Below are 20,869 nucleotides of genomic sequence, written 5' to 3' on the forward strand. Positions count from 1 at the left end.
ATGCTGGTGTCAGCTGTGTTGGAGGCCCGAATGGTGGTTAAGGTCTGGCGGCAGTGGAGGCAGGTGAACTGGCCGTGGGTCGTGTTTGGCGAGGACTGTTGTCAGTCTCTGAGTTTCCCTTGGTTGAGTGTGTGGAGGGTGGCTGAGCTGTAGCAGTGTCTGGCTCAAGATCCAGCGTTCCTGGCGCTGGTCGCGGTCGAGACACGGATGGACGCAGATGGTCTTGTCTTAGGTTCGCCTTTGGCGCACCAGCGGTGCGCATCTGCTGCGTGACCACACAGCAGCTGCCATTAAGTAGGGGAGAGGGAGGAACGTTCATCTGGGATGCGAGAATGGGCAAGGACAGGGGTGCTGGCCGCAGAGGCAGCAGCGGCGGGAAGCAGGAAGTGCGGGCTCAGAGAAGCGAAAAAACAGAAAGGAAAAAGCAAGGGATAACTAACTGATGTGATCATGCTTTGTATCCTCAGAGGGTGGGAGAGTGGGTAGGACTGCTCCAAACATGGAGCAGGGCATGGGCAGATTGGCATGCCCACTCAAGTGCGCAATGACTGTTTGGTCGGGCCATTCAGGACGCCCAAACCAGTCATGCACACTTCCCTAATCGCAATGCAGGCTACATTACAGACTGCATGGAGAACATGTCCACCCCTCTGGCCCCTAGCTGCATAACTTGTCCCATTGCCAATTACCAATACCACTGCGGCATTGCAGCATTGTGACTGACTCAGGGGTGGGAGCCTGGCTGTCTAATTCCTGTTCCTGGAAGCAGACGCAGGAGAGATGAAGCTACGAAAACATGGAACACAGCTTCGAAGTAAGACTTCCTTCAATACATTTTTAGCAACACTCGCTCATACACACATACCCGCATCCTCGCACTATCCAGTGTTCTTTCCAGCATTTACCACCTCACAGCTATCCAGCCCCCCCACACTTCTCAATGGTGGCCGCTGTGCGCCCATGCACAGCGAGCGGGTGTACCACTCGCGTGGCAAAGGCACATACGTAGTTGCGACGCAGGCCATATCATCGCATTCCATTCCAATGCATACTAATATTAGGCACATTGCAACAGAAGAGTAGGTGTTGCATAGCGGAGACATAAAGATTACTGTTCCCACTTCAGTGAGTGCAACCCAAAACCTTTGCACCACACACCCAACCGTGAATCCTGGAATTCCATTTTGAGCCCCCACAATACACACCCACAAATCTCATTGGAGACAAATGCACACCCCATTTTTTGTTATTTACCTCAAAACACTCCCCATTGTTGATATTTTACCCCAAAACACACCCCATTTTTCAACATTTACCCCAAAACACACCGCATTTTTTTATATTTCACCCCGAAACACATCCCATTTTTCATTAGTTACCCGAAAAACAGAAGCCATTTTTGATATTTTACCCCAAAAACACACCCCATTTTTTCATTATTTACCGCAAAAACACACCCTATTTTTCATAGTTTACCCCAAAAAACACCACAATTTTAAATTTATATATACCCAAAACCCTTACACACCCAAAAAACTTTAAATAACCTCATCACTGGCCTCACATTGTGTTGTATTCAAATGCGATGTTAAGGCACCTGTGTTGTCAGAGTTGCGTTGTTTATGATGTACTGCCTGCATTCTAATGGTCATTTCCCGTGCTAAAGGCAACCATAGGCTACGCCGTTTATATCCATCTGCCCCTGGACTACGCTCAGCACCAAAGAGTGTTCCTCTTGGACACTCCATCGATACGACGCCAGCAGCCTCCTCGCCATCAACCCTGTACACCACCTCGCCTGCCAGGGCCAACCCCGGCTCAAGAATGGACATTGCCATTGTGGTACCGCAATTCCGGACCCTGCTGTTCCACCGGTCCCGGGGTCCAGCACTCGTGTCACAAAACATCGTCGTACCGTGACGAATTTGGTATCTACGGACCGGTAATGACTAGGAGGTTATCCCTATGCATTTGCGTCACAATTGAGTGATGCTAACACCCTTAAATCGTAGTTTCCGTCCCAAACCCTCAGACTCCATTTTGTAAACGGCATCCATCTTATGACTTGCCCTCATATATAGTCAATCGATTAAGACCGAGTTTGATCTGAAAGGACACGTCCGCCGTAGCTGACATCCCCATGACCTGGCCAAAGCTGACTCCACTGTCTCAAGCCAAACCTGTTTTGGCAGCTCCTCGCCCAGTGGCCGAACAAGATATCATCTAGGCACAACATGTCATAAACCATTCACTACATACAGACCATGTTTTCCATACACATACACCTGTCCATGCTTCTTGTTTATGACCCGTTTTATGATGGGAGGGTGCCCGACCTTACTGGTGTTACATCGATATCTGATGGGAATTCTGGATCTGGCAGAGTAATCCATCACAAACTGGACATCTAAAATATGTGCTGACCAGCATGACTTCGCTCTTTGTATTGTTACAGAAATATGTGTATAGCCATATCATAAACTCAAGAATTCTTGCCTACAGCTGTTATTTATGCATATAAGGAGAAGGCTGGTTCTGTAAAAACGAACAGTCTCCTGAGAACTTACGGCCCGTGCTGCCGTACTTCTAGGACACATGTTACTTGGTTGCAGCCAATAAAACTCGATCTCTGACTTCAACTAGAAGACTCCGTGTTTCTGTGGTCCATAACAGGGAGAACTCAGAGGTCCCCGGGTGTTACCCCTGGCACCACCGGGTCCCTAAAAACCCGGCACCTCAGTTGGCGCCCACCGTGGGGCGGTATCAAGCGGTGACGGTCCAAGCCAGATGTTCGTGAGGAGCTTCGTGTGAAAATTCCAGAGGACGGCCAGCCACTTCAGCGACCCCTGCATGTCGACGTGGTTCCGAAGGTCTTTGCTGCGAGGTTCCCTGCGTCCCGACGGCTACGAAGGACTGCTGCCCTGACTATCGCCCTGTTTTGGACCCAGTGATCCTTGGTAGAGCGAAACGATAGAAGAGTCTTCTAGTGACGTCACCGATCTTGAATATTCAGTTAAGTATAAGTGGAGCGTCTCCCAGTCCTTAGTTTGGTTCTTAGTTTTGGTATCCTAGAGATACGGTTTGTATTGGTTCTTGGTTCTTAGTTTTGGTATCCTAGAGATACGGTTTGTATTGGTTCTTGCAAGCACCAAAACCGAGGGATTCGTGTATTCACGATAATATCATAATTAGATAATCCCTTGAAGTTTGAAGCTAGACTAGTGAGCAAAGATGCCTGGTCTTAGCAGACTTGGAAACTTGTTTTGTCTTGGTTATAGTAAGGACTCCCGATTAGAGGATTCGTGTCCGGTTCCTCCGATTAGAACTCCAACATATGAGTTATATATAAAGCACGGAGTAGGTCCTATCACAAAATAAAAATACACCCGCAAGGATGGTGTTTTAAAATGGCCCCAATAAGGTAGTTTTGACTCAGAAGTATTAGACAACCTCGAGGTCAAATTGTTCAAGAAGAAAGCCCGGCCGGCGATGTTTGACTCTTTTCGCCTATGGCGCAAAGAGGCCAAACAGAAGGAAATAAAACTAGCAAAGAAAAATAAAAGAGGTATGTCGATGGTGCAAGCTGCCATCGCATACAGGGATAATGAGGAAGAGCAGGAAAGTGAACAAATGCTCAGAAGCAAGAAACTAGCAATAGATAAATGCTACCCGATGTTACCACATGGGGGACAAGACTCAAAGGGAACATCCGAGAAAGATCCATTAATGTCCCATTTATTGAACTCACCGCCCCGATACACATCGAGTATTGTGGGACCACCAAGGCGTATTGTTATACCACGCCCTAGCGCACGAAAAGCAGCTCTTGCACAAGCACCAGCTCCTCTTCAGCTGGTTCCTACTTCTCCGGCGCAGCCTTCTCAAGGGCCGCCGCCTTTACTACATACTCCATCTACTTCTATGACTTTGCCTACTGCTCCAACTACTCACTATGATACTACGTCTGCTACTGCCTCGACTTCCTCTGCTGTTGCTTCAACTTCCTCTTTATATCAGCCTGTGTTTTCCGGCGCATCTGCTCCGCCACAAGCTTCTCCTTCTGTCAGACAGAGAGTGACAAGTACTGTCACCGGTCTATTCTCACCCTTCTTTGGGTCGCCTAAAACGACCCCTAAGACAGAACGTAGACAGTTGCGTAGCCAACTACCAGACTACGAGGAAAGAGTGGTACTAAATGAGTTAGCACGCAAATGGATTACTGACACTGCTAAATATGATGTTCAGTCCGTTATGGAAGTCTTCCGTCAGTGGGATGCACCCACTCAACGATATGTATTTGAAGAGATGTGCTTGTACCTCTGGGAAGATTTGCGAGACAATGACCCAAAACGCAGAATGCAAGAACTAGCCCGCATGCGATTCAAATTTTACGAAAGCATGATTATAGGTGCAGATGTTGAACGAGCAATAGATCTGCTGTTATCTTATAGGAGTATGGGAAATAGTTCTAGAGCGTTTGATGAGGATGATGTGTCAGATAGGAAAAAGGCGCGACAGTATCCCATGAGAGAGGTTCCTCCAGTATGGAGGGAAGGTGATGCGAATGCACAACCACCTGTTCCACCACACTTCCAGCGCGTATGGGTACATGTCCCCTGGAAAAGATCTGAAGTTTTAGCACTCAAACAGACACTACCGGATCCACGTAAAAACCCAGCAGGATATTATAAGGAATTGTCACAAACTGCCAGCTCATGTGTAATGAATTTAGCAGATATAGACATGTTGTTTGGGAATGTTGTTCCGCATCCTTTATGGAGTAAAATCCGTCATGCAGATCATGATCAAGAACTAGGTGACTCATGGGCTAATATTACAGCTACTGATGCCAGACAAATTGGTGGCTCTAAACCAGAGCCTTTAATAGCAAACCTTCCCGGTAGGATTATCGCGTACATGAAAACGTTAATGCCTGAATTACGCGTAAATTGGGACAAGCTATCCGCATGCAAACAGAAGAAAGATGAGAATGTGTCCGACTTTTTCACGAGATTTTAGGAGACTTTCACTGATCATAGTGGTCAGGACATGGCTACCGAGGGTGGTCAAAGATTGTTTGTAGACAAATTTGTACATAATCTGCTTCCTGAACTGTGCAATAAGTTGAAAGATTCAGAAAGTGCTTGGGCTGTTTCCACGTCAGCGCAGATTTTAGCCACAGCCCAGTACTATGAAAATAGACGCAAAGACGAGCTAGATAAGACAGACAAGAAGACTAAAGAACTAAAAACTAAAGTTCTTCTCCAACAAGCCTATCCGCCTCGCACTCCTAGTCAGCCCAACTATCAGCAACCACAGCAGTAATCGAGAAACGCACAAGGAAACGAGTTTTCCCACCAGCGTTCTCCGTAAGGCCCGAATCAATGTGCCTATTGCAAAGAAGAGGGTCATTTCAAAAGTAATTGCCAAGCTCTTGCACGACGTTTGAACGGTGTCTCTGGCGCAAGAGGTAGAGGTGTTCAACAGGCTCCTAGAGGGAGGGGCCGTGGAAATTTCTCCCAGAACACCATTTCTTTCCCGCCTCAGAATTCTATGAATAGCTTTGACCAACAGAATAATGCGTCCTCCAGGACAGCTCAGTACTATGCAGACGACTATTACGCAGAGAACGAGAATAAGGTTCATAATTGCTAGGACAGCCATGGACAAAGAGAGGGAGTTGTTTCAGTTCCAGTAGATCAGAATGGACCTTATGTTGAGGTGATTACATCCGGAGTATCAGAGCCATTTCTGCTGGATACTGGTGCTACAAAAAGTTCTATTATGCACTCAAAACTTCCTGGCGCACCTTTGTCCGGCGAAATGAATGTTTCAGTCGGTTTTTCTGGCGCCCCTGTTAGAAACCCGATCTCCAGTCCCATGCCCCTTTCTGTTGGCCCATGCGAATTAGAAGCACCCCTCATTCTTACAACAGGTTGTGGCGAAAACTTGTTAGGTTTGGATTTGTTGAAGAGATTATATGCTACTTTGTACTGTTCTCCTTGGGGAGTACAACTCACCCTTGGTAAGAAAGTGATTTCCCCGATGTATTTGTCAAAAGAAATAATCCCAACTGAGTTGTCATCTCTTCCAGATGTACTTTGGGCGAATGGTTCTAACGATGTAGGTTGTTTAGAAATAGCACCATATGTCATAACATTGAAAACTAATGTTAGGTTGCCACGTATTCCCCAATATAGAATATCCAACGAATGTGAAAAGGCTCTGTTAGCGATCGTCTACGATCTAATTGCCAAAGATGTCATCGAAGAAACTTCAGGCAACATTTGTAACAGTCCAGTTTTGCCTGTGTTAAAGCGTACCGATCCTTCACAACCCCCTGTGTACCGATTTGTGATCGATCTAAGGGAAGTGAATAAGATCGTTGTACCACAGTTTCCAATCGTCCCCGACATTACTGCTTTATTGACAATGGTTCCAGCCTCAGCCAACTGGTTTTCAGTGATTGATCTGAAGAACGCCTTCTTCAGCATCCCGATTGCCGAGGAGAGCAGAGATATTTTTGGCTTCAATTTAGGAGGACGAAGCTTCCGCTTTAAACGCGCTCCTCAGGGCTACTGTGAGAGTCCATCAATATTCAGCCAGGCTCTGAAAACGCAACTAGATACGATTGTTTTACCTGGTGGCGCTACTCTGATTCAGTATGTAGACGATTTACTGATCACTGCAGATACTGAAGAGATTTGCAAGCGAGCTACGTTGTCATTGTTGCGTCGTTTATGTGACATGAAGCACAAGGTCTCGCTTTCCAAATTACAATTTTGCCGACAAGAAGTAACCTACTTAGGTCATATCTTGTCGAAGGAGGGAAGGAGACTGACCCCAGAAAGAATACAGGCAATTGCAGAATTAAGTGTCCCAAGGACACAAAGAGAAGTGCGTGCTTTCTTGGGCATTACATCGTACTGTAGACAATGGATACCGAACTTCTCACTATTGGCCAAACCCTTGTTGACATTAATGCGTAAAGACACACCCAATCCTTTGCCTTGGTCTGAAGATTGTCAGGCGAGTTTCCATGAGTTGCGTGATGCTCTATGTTCGGCTCCTGTGTTGGGCAATCCCGACTATAGCAAGCCTTTTACATTATATGTCCACGAGAAGGAAGGTTGCGCATTATCAGTCTTGACGCAACGCTTTGGGGACAAGCAACGCCCATGTGCGTATTTCTCCGCGACTCTAGATCCTGTAGCTAAGGCATTACCAAGTTGCTTGAGGGCTACTGCCGCAGCGGCTGTCTGCATCCGACAGTCGGCTGGGTTAGTCATGAATAATACTCTGACCGTAATGGTCCCACACGCAGTAGATATCCTACTAAACAGAACAAAAACGCAAAACCTAACTAGTGCTCGACTATCCAGCTATGAATTGACCCTGTTAGCAAGTCACATTCACATAAAAAGGTGTGATACACTCAACCCTGCTACATTATTACCCATTCCAGCAGAGACAGATGAGGTCGACAAACATGATTGCTGCTTTAGGACAGAGGAAGAGACAAAAGGGAGAGTAGATTTGAAAGACACTTCCCTTCCTGAATGTAATGATAACTTATGGGTTGATGGTTCATGTTTCAAGTTGCCGAATGGTGATACGACTGCAACATATGCCGTGACAACATTACACACGATTGTAGAGACAGCTCGCATCCCCCAGAATTCTGCACAAGCAGCGGAGTTAGTCGCACTCACAAGAGCATGTGTGTTGGTGAAAGGAAAACGAGTAAATGTGTACACTGATAGTCAGTACGCCTTTGGCGTAGCCCACAGTTTTGGAAGACTGTGGCGTGAACGTGGGTTCCTGACATCACACGGTGCGAGAATTAAACACGGACAGCTAGTACACGACCTTCTCGAGTCACTCACCTTGCCCCTACAGGTTGCGATTGTAAAGTGCAGCGCGCATAGAAAGATCCGAGATGATGTTGGTCGAGGGAATGCATTTGCCGATGAGGTCGCGAAAGAGACTGCAAGGAACACAATGAGTCAGATGTATGTCGTAGGTCCTGCTAGATGGACCCCTGATGTGGGTATGTGTGAGGACACCATCGAAAGCGTGAAATCTATACAAGCTGATGCTACTGAGAAAGAGGTGAACGAATGGAGAGAAAGCAAGGGTAGGTTAGACGCAAATGGTTGTTGGGTCGAACTGTCGGAACATCAGCGATGGTTGTTACCTAACGCCTATGTGCTCGCAGTGGTAACGATGGCCCTTGGAATGGCACACATCAGTGTGAAAGGAATATGTAAGCTGTTGGCCCCAGTATGGCAGAATAGTGGCATCCCAAAATGTGCAGAGAATCTGGTCAGAAATTGTATGGTATGTTTGAAGCACAATCCCGGTAAAGGAACCCCAACCCCAGCTGGTCATTTTGCGCCTCCAACGTATCCGTTCGAGGTCTTGCAGCTCGACTTCATCCACATGGAGAGGTGCAATAACCTGAAATATGTGCTTGTTGTTGTTTGCGCCTTCTCCAGGTGGGTAGAAGCGTACCCCCTTAAGGACAACACTGCATTGTCAACTGCCAAAGCCCTTGTCAAAGAATTCTTCCCTAGATTCGGCATGCCTAGGATTGTCTGGAGTGATAATGGAAGTGAATTTGTGGGACGAGTGATGAAGAGAGTGTGTGAGTGTCTAGGCATCCACCAGAAGTTCCATGCTGCAAATCATCCCCAATCGGCAGGATTGGTAGAGTGCTATAATGGCACGTTAAAATTTAAACTGGCCAAGATTCAAGCCAGCACAGGTCTCAAGTGGCCAGACGCCTTGCCTTTAGCACTCCTGTCTACCAGGATGATTGTCCACTCCAGATTAGGACTCAGCCCACACGAGATCGTGTTCGGGCGCCCAGCAAATATATGGGGAGTACCGAGGCCCAGAAAGCTCAGGGAAATAGAGTACCCTGCACTGTTTGACTATTTGCACGAACTGACAACTAAACTGCATGCTTTACATCAACAGGCCCACAGCTCCTCTCCACCGGTGTCTGACGATCCAGGCCACACCATCGAACCTGGCTCCTGGATCCTGGTTCGGAACTTCAGACGAACAAAGAACGAGGAGCCTCGCTGGACCGGACCTTTCCAGGTTTTGCTGTCTACCCGCTCTGCAGTACGTGTCCACGGAAAGAAACATTGGGTGCACGGCGCCCACTGTAAAAGGGTCCCGCTCCCCCTTCCATATGACCGATGGGTCCGGCAAGGAGTCGCTGACTCCGAAACTGAGTTCATACCTCGTTTTGTCCCCTTCAGCGATGCACGATTAAAGGAAACTGGTACCGACAAAGAGAGCGATTGTATTTTGCAAGGATCTGTGACACCGTCGATGCAGTTGGACACTACAGAACCTGAAACATTGTTTGAAGACCACACCGTACCTGGAAAAGAACGATATAATCTGAGGTCAAGACCAAGGAACTGACATAACGAACCTAATACGATTTCCCCCCTTTTTCCCCATGAACTATTTTTGATTCTCGCAGCTCTTTCGCCCAGGGAACTAGCTCATTTTTGATTTTCGAACCGCCATCCGGTTCTGCTGCTAGGGCCGCGGTTGAAGTCTGAGGAGTGCAGCCGGGGACGCCTAGGTCAACGGTTCTGGTCGATCTGAGGGAATTACCCCGGATCGGACAGAGCGCACATCTTGGCAGAAGCAACCTCCCACCGCGGGCAGCAACCAGAGGATGGAGTTTCCGAGGGTAGAGAGACTTGCTAAAGACATGAACTTTAAAAGAAGAATATGCACTGTGATGGCCAGGAAGAAGTTCCTGACAATATGTATTTTGATGATATGTAGCATAATGATGTTCTTGATTGGTTACACCTTATCCACGTTTCAAATCACCTTTGTAAATAACACTCAGTTCACACCTCCTCCAACTGTTTCTTTACACTCCTTTCACCCTCTACCCGAACACGAGTCTGCCAGAAGACTAGAGTTTGTAAAGAACTCATTTGTCCAACTCCTCCACCAGCACCAATCTGTGATGAACACTACTAATTGTTGGATATGCGGTCTCATGCCACACACTACAGATAAGGGCATCCCTTACTTCATCCTACCATTCAGCTATTACGGTTCTCTGTGGGCTTTCCAGACCATGTTCCTGTTCGCCCTAGAACCGTACCCGCCCCGTTCCGCAGAGAGTGATTCCAGCAACAAGGCACTAGTGGTAGGGATAAGAAATATGAGTAGGGATGTTGACACGTATCAAACGATTCCTAAAGATGAACTCGCTCCCTACAGTTGCTGGAATGTGACTAAATCTGGGATCTCTTTGAATAAAAGCCAGAAAACAAAGAAATCCTCCCCAGTCTGGATAGTACCCCACCGAGGTCACTTGTGTCTGCAAGGTATTGGCAGGGATCCCAAGGCACAGTTGGGGAAGAGCGTATGCACGGAAACATATGTGTTTGCCTCCCGAACTTCCCCTCCATTCTTGGCGGCTAAAGGCACCTATTTTGTCTGCCATGACAAAGCCTATACATGGTTGCCCCCTGACTTCTCGGGCACATGTTTCATCTCGTTTCTGATGCCACCCACCTACACGGCCAGGGCAGATTACCATCGGACAAGGACAGTTAGGGGTGTCGTGAGTCAAGACGACACTGCGGGTCAGGAGTTTGGAGACTTCGCAAAGGGTTTTCTGCCATTTTGGGGGCCCATGGTGAACAGCAGGAACATTCGACAATTAACGAGAATAGTTGAATACGCCGTGACTGAAACGGCCGGTGCCCTTAGCAACCTGACAGCTGAGCTTCAGTCGGATCGACTTATGACCCTTCAGAACAGGGTTGCCCTAGATGTCATACTTGCAGACCGTGGTGGAGTATGTAGAGTGATCCAGTCTAGTTGTTGCATTTTCATCCCCGATAATGCTCCGACAGTATACCAGGCCATCTCCAAATTGCACAAAATCTCTGATTCTCTTCACTTAGAGAAAGGGGACTGGTCCTTGCTAGGGTGGTTCTGGGAACTGATCTCTGCCTGGGGATGGAAAACTCTGATCTTCATCGGGATGATCTTAGCCGTTCTGTTTATGTTCTGCCTGTTTGTACAGTGCGCTCCTGCAATATGTGGCCTCTGCGCTACTTCATGTGTAAGGAAGCCTGTATCAAGGGACGAATTGAGCAACAGAATGATGCTACAGCAGCATCTCCATGAATTCATCAATACTGATTTGGACTCAGATTAAAGTGAGTTATTGCCTAATATGAGGGCAAAAGGAGGGTCTGTGGTACCGCAATTCCGGACCCTGCTGTTCCACCGGTCCCGGGGTCCAGCACTCGTGTCACAAAACATCATCGTACCGTGACAAATTTGGTATCTACGGACCGGTAATGATTAGGACGTTATCCCTATGCATTTGCGTCACAATTGAGTGATGCTAACACCCTTAAATCGTAGTTTCCGTCCCAAACCCTCAGACTCCATTTTGTAAACGGCATCCATCTTATGACTTGCCCTCATATATAGTCAATCGATTAAGACCGAGTTTGATCTGAAAGGACACGTCCGCCGTAGCTGACATCCCCATGACCTGGCCGAAGCTGACTCCACTGCCTCCTGCCAAACCTGTTTTGGCAGCTCCTCGCCCAGTGGCCGAACAAGATATCATCTAGGCACAACATGTCATAAACCATTCACTACATACAGACCATGTTTTCCATACACATACACCTGTCCATGCTTCTTGTTTATGACCCGTTTTATGATGGGAGGGTGCCCGACCTTACTGGTGTTACATCGATATCTGATGGGAATTCTGGATCTGGCAGAGTAATCCATCACAAACTGGACATCTAAAATATGTGCTGACCAGCATGACTTCGCTCTTTGTATTGTTACAGAAATATGTGTATAGCCATATCATAAACTCAAGAATTCTTGCCTACAGCTGTTATTTATGCATATAAGGAGAAGGCTTTTTCTGTAAAAACGAACAGTCTCCTGAGAACTTACGGCCCGTGCTGCCGTACTTCTAGGACACATGTTACTTGGTTGCAGCCAATAAAACTCGATCTCTGACTTCAACTAGAAGACTCCGTGTTTCTGTGGTCCATAACAGGGAGAACTCAGAGGTCCCCGGGTGTTACCCCTGGCACCACCGGGTCCCTAAAAACCCGGCACCTCACCATTGCCATCACTGATGGCTGCAGTATCACCCGCTAGCGGCACCCTGAACATCAGGCAGGAGGCATTGCCATCACCTACAGAAGCACACTCCGACCACGTTCTCTAATGATTCAAGGGTGACCATGGACTACGTCAACTCTAAGATCTGGACCAGACCCAAGAACATCCTCTGTGGCACCCTCATGTACAGGCCCCACGGGCCATGGCCCCCATTCTCCTATACCATTTTAGACCTCATTGCACCTCAGGGTCTCCCATCCACTGAGGACATCCTACTCGGTGAACTCAAGTTCCACATGGACAACCCCAGTGAACAGGACATCATCCCCTCATGGGGAAGGTCCCCTACATCAGACACAAGCAGCAAGTCACCGCAACAAACCACATAGTAGGACACATGATTGAGCACGTCACCTCCGTCAGCGTGAACTTCAACTGCAGCCACAACCCCAGACTCTCTTGGAGTGACCATCATTGGTAACATCACGTCTTCACCTTGCCCACCGGATGCCACCACCATTATTGCACCCCCCTCACAGCTGGATCAAGGCCACCGAAGAAAATCTCATCAACTCCCTCCGCACCAGCACTCCACCAATGCTTCCAAACGATGACACCGCAGCTCGCAACCACCACCGATGGATTACCATGGATTGGTCAACATTCGGGCACCCATCATGAACAGCACTGCATCAGTACCTTCTGCCTGCCTGAAGGGAGGCATGAGGGTGAGGCAGTGCCACAGGGATAGGCTGTCCCCATGCTTTGCTGGAGTTGCGTTATGGTTGTGACACGACTGCAGCAATGCGTAACTTTAGCGCAGGCAGATACATCAGGATTCCTGACGTATCTGTCATTACTTGTGTCATGAAGCGCTGTCCAGTGATTACAGTGCATCCATGCTGTCGCAAGAAGGGCGTAGTGAAAAGTTTTGCAACGCTGTTTTGTGCAGCGAAGCAATAGTTTTCATGACTGTGGCACAGGAATGTGCACTATCTTATTGATTGTGGGCATTCCTGCACTGTAGTTTTGTCGCAGGGCAGCACTGCACATTGCAAGTTTTATCACCATTTTGAAGACCAGCTATTTTCTGGTCTTAAGTAACTGGCTCTAACTGCAGTTAGAGCCAGTTTTTTGACTCTTCAGAATTTCAAGGAGCACCTTGATAATAAGGAGTAGAGGTGTTTTTGTGTACTTTTGCACGGGAACGCCTACTTTGCATGTCATTAGCAATACATTTCACGACATGCTTGGCGTTATTAAAATGGGCTGCTATCACACAAAAACTCACGCTAAGGCCCGTTAGCTGCAGTTTGCTAATACTGTGATAATGATATCAGCGCATTAGCGGCAGAAAAGTGCTGATAACTCGGCAATAATGGGCTTGATAATATGCCCCACAGTCTTCTCCGTTCCAGCATGTACCTGAGAAAGAACAGCCCCCAGACCCACGCACATGCACCCATAGTCAAATAAGTTTTGAGTTGGGTATCAAATAATGCCCAACTCAATCACAGCATCACAAATGTCTTCCTTCACTACATCAAATAGTATTTGTTGAATTTCGCCCTACACAAATGTACATCCCTTGCTTAGCAACACCCTCAGGTCTTCAGCCTTGATAGCAAAGTTTTTCACAAATTTAGCATAATATTCGATCAAACCCATGAATTATCATAACTGATCCTTATTGTGGGGAACTGGTGCAGACCGAATACCTTTCAATAAGTCCACCTTGGAACGAAACCCTTGCCCGGATATAGTATAGCCTAGGCATTTCAATCTCCTCCACCAAGAACCTACATTTGTCCCTCCTCAGGGTGAGTCCCGCCTCCCTAAGTCTACCCAACGCAGACATCAAAATTTTGTTATGCTCCTGGATGGACCCATGAAAGGCCAAGATGTCATCTTGAAAGAATTTCACATTATCCAACCTCTTAAACACCTCAGACATGATCTGCTTGAACACGCTTGCTGCTGAGCATAGCCCGAACCACATCCTCGTAAACCTAAAAGTTCCCTACATGATGACAAACGCCATCAGGTTACGTGAATCCTCATGCAATCTGATCTGGTGGTAAGCACCTTTCAAGTCAAAGTTAGAAAAGTACTTACCACCTTTGAGCAACAATAACAACTAATTTATTTTTTGAGGGGAAGAGTATCCAGCACCACATGTTGGTTCAAACTGCGTAGATCCACACAGAATCAAATGCCTCAGGAAGAATCATGCAACCAAAACGTTCCTTCCCAGAACCTCAGTATGTTATACTGAGGCTCTACATTACAACACTCCTCCTCTGATGTGTTTTGTAGTTACGCCTTTTTTCACGGTCAAGCCTTGCAGAAACCGGGATCTAAAGTTTAAAAACAATAAATATATCAAAGAATTACAAAATGATCAAACTATCATAGTGAAACCCTCTGACAAAGGGGGCAATATAGTTCTACAGATGAGGGAGGATTATTGCAGTGAGGCCCTCAAACAATTGCAAGATACGGACAAATATGTCACTGGGACGGAAAAAAGACTACACACTGAGTATAAAATCTTTTGAGCATATGATCGACAAGTGGTTTGGGAAGGACATTCTATCATTTGAAGAATATCGTTTTCTATAAAACAAGCAGCCAAGAATCCCAACACTTTACCATCTACCTAAAATCCACAAGAGTGCCACTAGCCGACCAGGACGCCCTAGAGCCTCCTCAATAGAAGGCTTAACTGAAAATCTATCAAGATATATAGACCATTTCCTGTTCCCTTTTGTATTGCAACTGTCCTCGTACACACGAGACACCAAGGACTTCCTGATGCAAATACAAAGAATTGAATGGGAGCGAGATTTTATACTGATAACTCTTGATGTGTCGAGCTTATATACGAGTATTCAAAACGCCAATGGGCTGAAGGCAGTGAAATTCTTTTTAAGGGGAAGACTCATGAGATTCCTGGAGCATAACATCATGGTGGAAGAATGTATCTCCTTTTGTTTGAACAATACTATTTTCATTTTCCAGGAACAATGGTATAGGCAGATTCAGGGCACGGTGATGGGCACCTGCTTCACCCCAAGTTATGCGAACCTGTTTGTTGGCTGGTGGGAGAAGCAGGTGGCCTGGGCCGATACCATGGATGAGTGGGTGGATAATATTGTCTGTTGGAGGAGGTACACTGACGACCTTTTCATAATTTGGTGAGGGTCAATGTAGTCTGCAAAGCATTATTTTGCTAGTTTAAATGAGAATGACCTTATTTTGAAATTCATAGGCGAATTCAGCACTACACTAGTTAATTTCTTGCATGTGACGGTTTTTGTGAGCGAGAACAAATTGCACACCGCCTTATACAGGAAGAAAACAGCAGGTAATGAGGTTCTGCATAGAGCCAACAACCACCCACAGAATCTGATCCAGAGTATCTCCTGTGGGGAACTCTTAAGGATCAAAAGGAACAGCTCGAGACATGAGGATTATTTAAGTGCAGCAAATCAAAGCTTGTATTATTTTAAAGTAAGAGGTTATCCCTGTAAGACTCTGGAGGCAGCAAAACCTAAAGCACAAAAGAGAAATAGAACTGATCTCATTCTAGATACGGGACAGAAAGGCAAGAAAGGAAACACTAACAACTTTAGGATGATCACACGGTTCGCCAATGCAACAGGTAAAGTTAGAAAGATCATGCGCAGAAATTGGCGGATTGTAAAATCAGAGGCAATCATAGGGAGAGATCTGCTAGAACAACCAGGCATAACCTTCAGGAGATCTAAATCGATACGAGATCATCTAGTTGAGAGCCACCTAACTAAGATGAAAGTGCAACAAGGTTTGTCAGACTTGCATGGCTCAGATCATGCGCCACGAGCAAGAGAATAACCACATGTGATATCCCAAAATTCATTACATGCAGCACCCCATTTGTGGTGTACTGTCTATTCTGTCCGTGCAACCTACGCTACGTGGGGAGCACAATAAATCAGGTGAAGATGCAAATTCTAGAACACCAGAGGGCCATCGACATAAATTACCCAAATGCTAGGCATTTTGCTACCTATAAAATACAGCGATAGGACACTGTTACAGTACTTCCGCCTAGATCACGTCCCTAAGGATATTAGAGGAGGTGATAGGAAGAAAAGATTAAGGAGGCTGGAATCAAGATTTATTATAGCCCTCCAGTGCAAGTGTCCAAAGGGACTGAATGGGGGAAGGAACTTGCAGTTCATTTAGGCTCCTGATAATTTAGAGGTACATTATTAGTAAGCCTGGGCAAAGCACTACGCTACGCTTGCGTAGTTTGTGAAGTTTGCGCTACTTTGCGCTATGTGAATTGCACGTAGCACAGTGCAAACACGCATAGCGTATCGTTGCGTAGTGCAGCGGTCATTTTTTGCTTGCTCGCAGTCCTCAACCTCAAGTTGGCGACCACAAGCAAGCAAAATGACATCTCGTCAAGACTTTTTCCTCGTTCGCGATCAGCAACATCAAGTTGCCGATCGTGAGCGTTGAAAATAAACCTCTCGGCGAGCTTCTCTACGCGGGGAGGTCAGGTTTCTCATTGCGAGTGGTCACGTATGCTCCCGACCGCTCGCAATGAGAAATTACCAGTCTGCGTTGCAAAAGCTGCCACTCGAGTAGAAGTCTACTTGAGCGGCACTGTGCAAGACGCAGTTTGCACTGATTGCACAGTGCAGATAAGCATACGGCACTGTGCAATAAGTGCAAACAGCATTTTGCCCAGTGCACTACGCAGTTTGTGTAGCTCGCGTAGTGCGAAGTGCACTTTGCGTAGCTACGCGTAGCGTTACTTCGCAAACTACGCCCAGGGTTAATTATTAGTCCAGATTGGACGTGTTCAGATACGCACAGACACAACAGTTTATGGTAACGGTATTTGCTCATCCAGGGCGGGAAGCCATTAGAATCTAGCACTAAGAGGAGGAGGTTAATATAGTCTGTTTCACAGAGCCTCTAGGTCCTCCTTGCCCATCCAGGGCGGAATACCTTTGCAAACATTACATGGGTGTGTGCTATTATTCTAAATACTGTACATAAGATTTTTAATGACAATATACATGAACTAATTATTCGAACCAACATATGATATATGATGCAATACATGCACACCGTAAACGTATCAATAAATTCTGAGAACATTGAACACTCTGGCTTTTGATAATTTAGAGGTAAATTATGAGTCCAGATTAGACGTGATCAGAAATGCACAGACATAATAACTTATGGTGTTGGTATTTACCCATCCAGGGCGGGAAGTCACAAGACTACAGCACTAGTAGAAGGAGGCGAATACAATCTGTTTCACCGAACCTTCAGGTCCTTTTTGCCCATTCACAGCGTAATACTTGTGCAAAGATTACACAGTTGTATGTGCCATCACTGTAAATACTGTACATAAGATTTTAATCATAACATGCATGAATGAATTCTTTGAACAAAGACATAATGTATGATGTAATACATGCACGCTGTTAGCGTATTAATAAATTCTGAAAACATTGAACACGTTCCAAAATGGCAACTGCATTAGCAAATCTAATGTTTGTCTGTTTTCTACTCAGTGATGCATCACATGTTTAAATGTTACCATGACCACGGCGGCCGCCGACATTGACAAAGGCAGGATTGCCGAAACACGTTTGTTTTTGAAAGTTAATCGTCAATAAATCTATATTTAGATTTAACTAACTTGAGTGCTGGTCCAAATCTACTAGTTGTGGGGAGCTGGAATATATATACATAAATTTATATATATCTATATATATATCTATCTATCTATCTATCTATCTATCTATCTATCTATATATATATATATATATATATATATATATATATATATATATATATATATATATATATATTTATATATATTCACTGAAAAAACCATAGGTTTCACACCAGTTATAGTTGGGAATTAGCATTTTAAAAACCTATTAAATTCACTGAAAAAAACATAGGTTTCACACCAGTTATAGTTAGCTGGAAATTTTACTCGCATAAAACCATTGAAATTCCAACGTTATAGTTAGTTGGACTCACTATAACTTGCGCGCCTGCAATGCACTGCTGATGACGTCACATATTACATCACCCATGACATGGTCAGTGACATCACTCATGACATCACTGATGACACCATCCAGTGAATGTGTGTCTTTCAGTAAAATAAATATGTTTTACATATGTATTTGTAAAGGTCGATGGAAGAATACATTTTTAAATAAGTGTTTAAATGGATGGTTTTTAAAAAAAAATTGATTGGTTAACTGGCTTATTATGTGTATCTTAGTGAATACATATATTAGCGAGTAATGTTTAAATATTTAAATATATGTATCAGTGTTTCACTTTGTGTATAAGTGGCTGCATGGGTTAGTGAGTGGCTACATGTGTGTGTGTATGGGTTATTAGATTTTTTTTAGTATCAGTATGAGTGTCTGTATGGTTTGGTGGGGGTATTACTTAGCACATAGATGCATCAATGACTGACTCACTGTTTGTATGTGTTTTGAAGACAGCATATGTGCAGTACTGTATGGGTGGATGAGTGTGTATTTATGTGTGTTAGTGAGTGAATGACTGTCTGACTAGTGTTTTTATCAGTAACTACATATGTTTTAATGTAGTATATGTGAGTATTGATGTATATAAGTGAGTATATGTGAGAGTGAGAGATTGTAAGAGTTCCTGTTTAAATAAGTATGTGTTTCTATAAGTGATTGTTTAAGAGAGTAAGTATGTGTAAGTTTTCTTAGAAGTAAGGTGGTAGTGTGTGTCTATAGCTGTATATGCAAATAAATGGATGTTCAATCGTTCATTTGCATGTGTCAGTATGTGTGTGAGTAACTTTTGGATGACTGTCGGTGTGTAACAGGATGTACAGGTGTATCACTACATATGATGAATGAGTATATGTATGAGTGACTATATAGAACTGTTTGTGAATAAGTGGATGTGTATATAGATGTTGGAATTACTGAATTGGTTGTTGTAACTGGTATGTGTATCTCAATTTTTTTGAAAATGTTAGTTTCTATTTTTGAATAGGTGTACTCTTGACAGGGCATGGCCCAAACTATCTTTGGAAGAGCTGACTCGAGCACTTGAACAAACTGCCCCTAAAATCGAACCAGACCCATTGGCCGCAGATATTAGTTTCTGTAATTGGTTGAACAATTCCCTGGATCAGGTATTACCGTTGAAAACAGTTACAAAGAAAAGTTGCACTTTTAAGTCTCCATGGTATAATCCAGAGCTCAGAGACCTCAGAAAAACCTGCAAAAAATTAGAACGCAGATGGAGGAAAGATTGGGCAATTAACAATAAAGAGGCATATCGCTCTGCTCTGAGATTATATAAAATCTCCCTGAAAAAAGCACAGGTGGCTTTTTTTGAGAATAAAATCAACTCGGCCTCCAACTCTGCGAGAGAAACCTTTAAGATAGTTAAACAACTACTTTAGGTGCCTTCCCCTATTAACGCCCTAGATTGCTCAGAAGAAAGATGCAATCAACTTGCGGACTTTTTTGACTCCAAGATAGTAAACATCCTTGAGAGTCTTCCACAGAATCTCCCTACGCCGGATGATAACTCAGATTTGGCAGCCGTCTCTGGCCCCCGGCTTGACTCTCTGAGCAGTATTACTAGGGAAGATTTTTGTAAAGCCCTATCCTCCATGAAAAGTGGCACCCCGGCCGATCCGGCGCCTATGTATGTTCTTAAGAAGATTGCAGACACGATTGCCCCAGTGGCAACAGAGCTCCTAAATGCCTCCTTCTCCTGTGGGGTCGTGCCACCCAGCTGGAAACAGGCAAGGGTCAAAACCCTTTTTAAAAAACCGGGGTTTGACCCCATGGACCTGGCCAATTTCCGCCCGATTTCACTGCTACCCGGTCTAAGTAAGATCGCTGAAAAAATGGTAAATCAGCAGCTTTACGGATTCCTGGAAAACAATCAGCTGCTGAATAATTCTCAAACCGGCTTTCGTCTGTGGCAAGGGACGGACACAGCCCTTTTAGTGGTAGCAGAAGAGGCAAGGTGCATCTTAGATTCAGGAGGATCCTCTGTTATGATCCTCCTGGATCTAAGCGCTGCATTTGATACGGTGGATCATAAAATTCTAACGCACCGTCTCGCCAAACTGGGCGTTGCAGGAATGGCCCTTAAGTGGCTTACATCCTTTCTGAATAACCGCTCTTTCAGAGTCTGGGAAGGTGGTCTGCTGTCTAAATCCACCCCCCTCCAGTGTGGTGTCCCTCAGGGCTCTTCATTGAGCCCTACTTTGTTCAACGTTTATATGGCCCCACTGGAGGAAGTAGTCGCCCCCTTTGGGATTAAAACAGTCACCTATGCGGACGACACCCAACTAGTCGTCTCGCTAACCCAACAAGAAGGATGTTTGGATAATCTCTCCGCCTGCCTTGTTGAGATATTCTCATGGATGTCCAGTTCGCGGCTTAAACTCAATGGAGCGAAAACAGAGATTATGCTCCTCGGTCATCATCTTACATCTTTCCCTAAAGCCGCCTGGCCCTCTTGGCTAGGTGAGCTGCCCACACCAAAAGATAAAATTAAAAGCCTAGGGGTGTGGCTTGAGCCCGATCTGACTTTTAAGACTCATGCACAGAAAGTTGCAGGGACCTGCTTCGGACTGCTCCGATCAGTGCGGAAAGTTCTCCCTCTCCTGCCTCCCCAG

Source organism: Lissotriton vulgaris, chromosome 9 (genome assembly GCF_964263255.1).
Source record: "Lissotriton vulgaris chromosome 9, aLisVul1.2, whole genome shotgun sequence".
Taxonomy (NCBI): Eukaryota; Metazoa; Chordata; class Amphibia; order Caudata; family Salamandridae; genus Lissotriton; species Lissotriton vulgaris.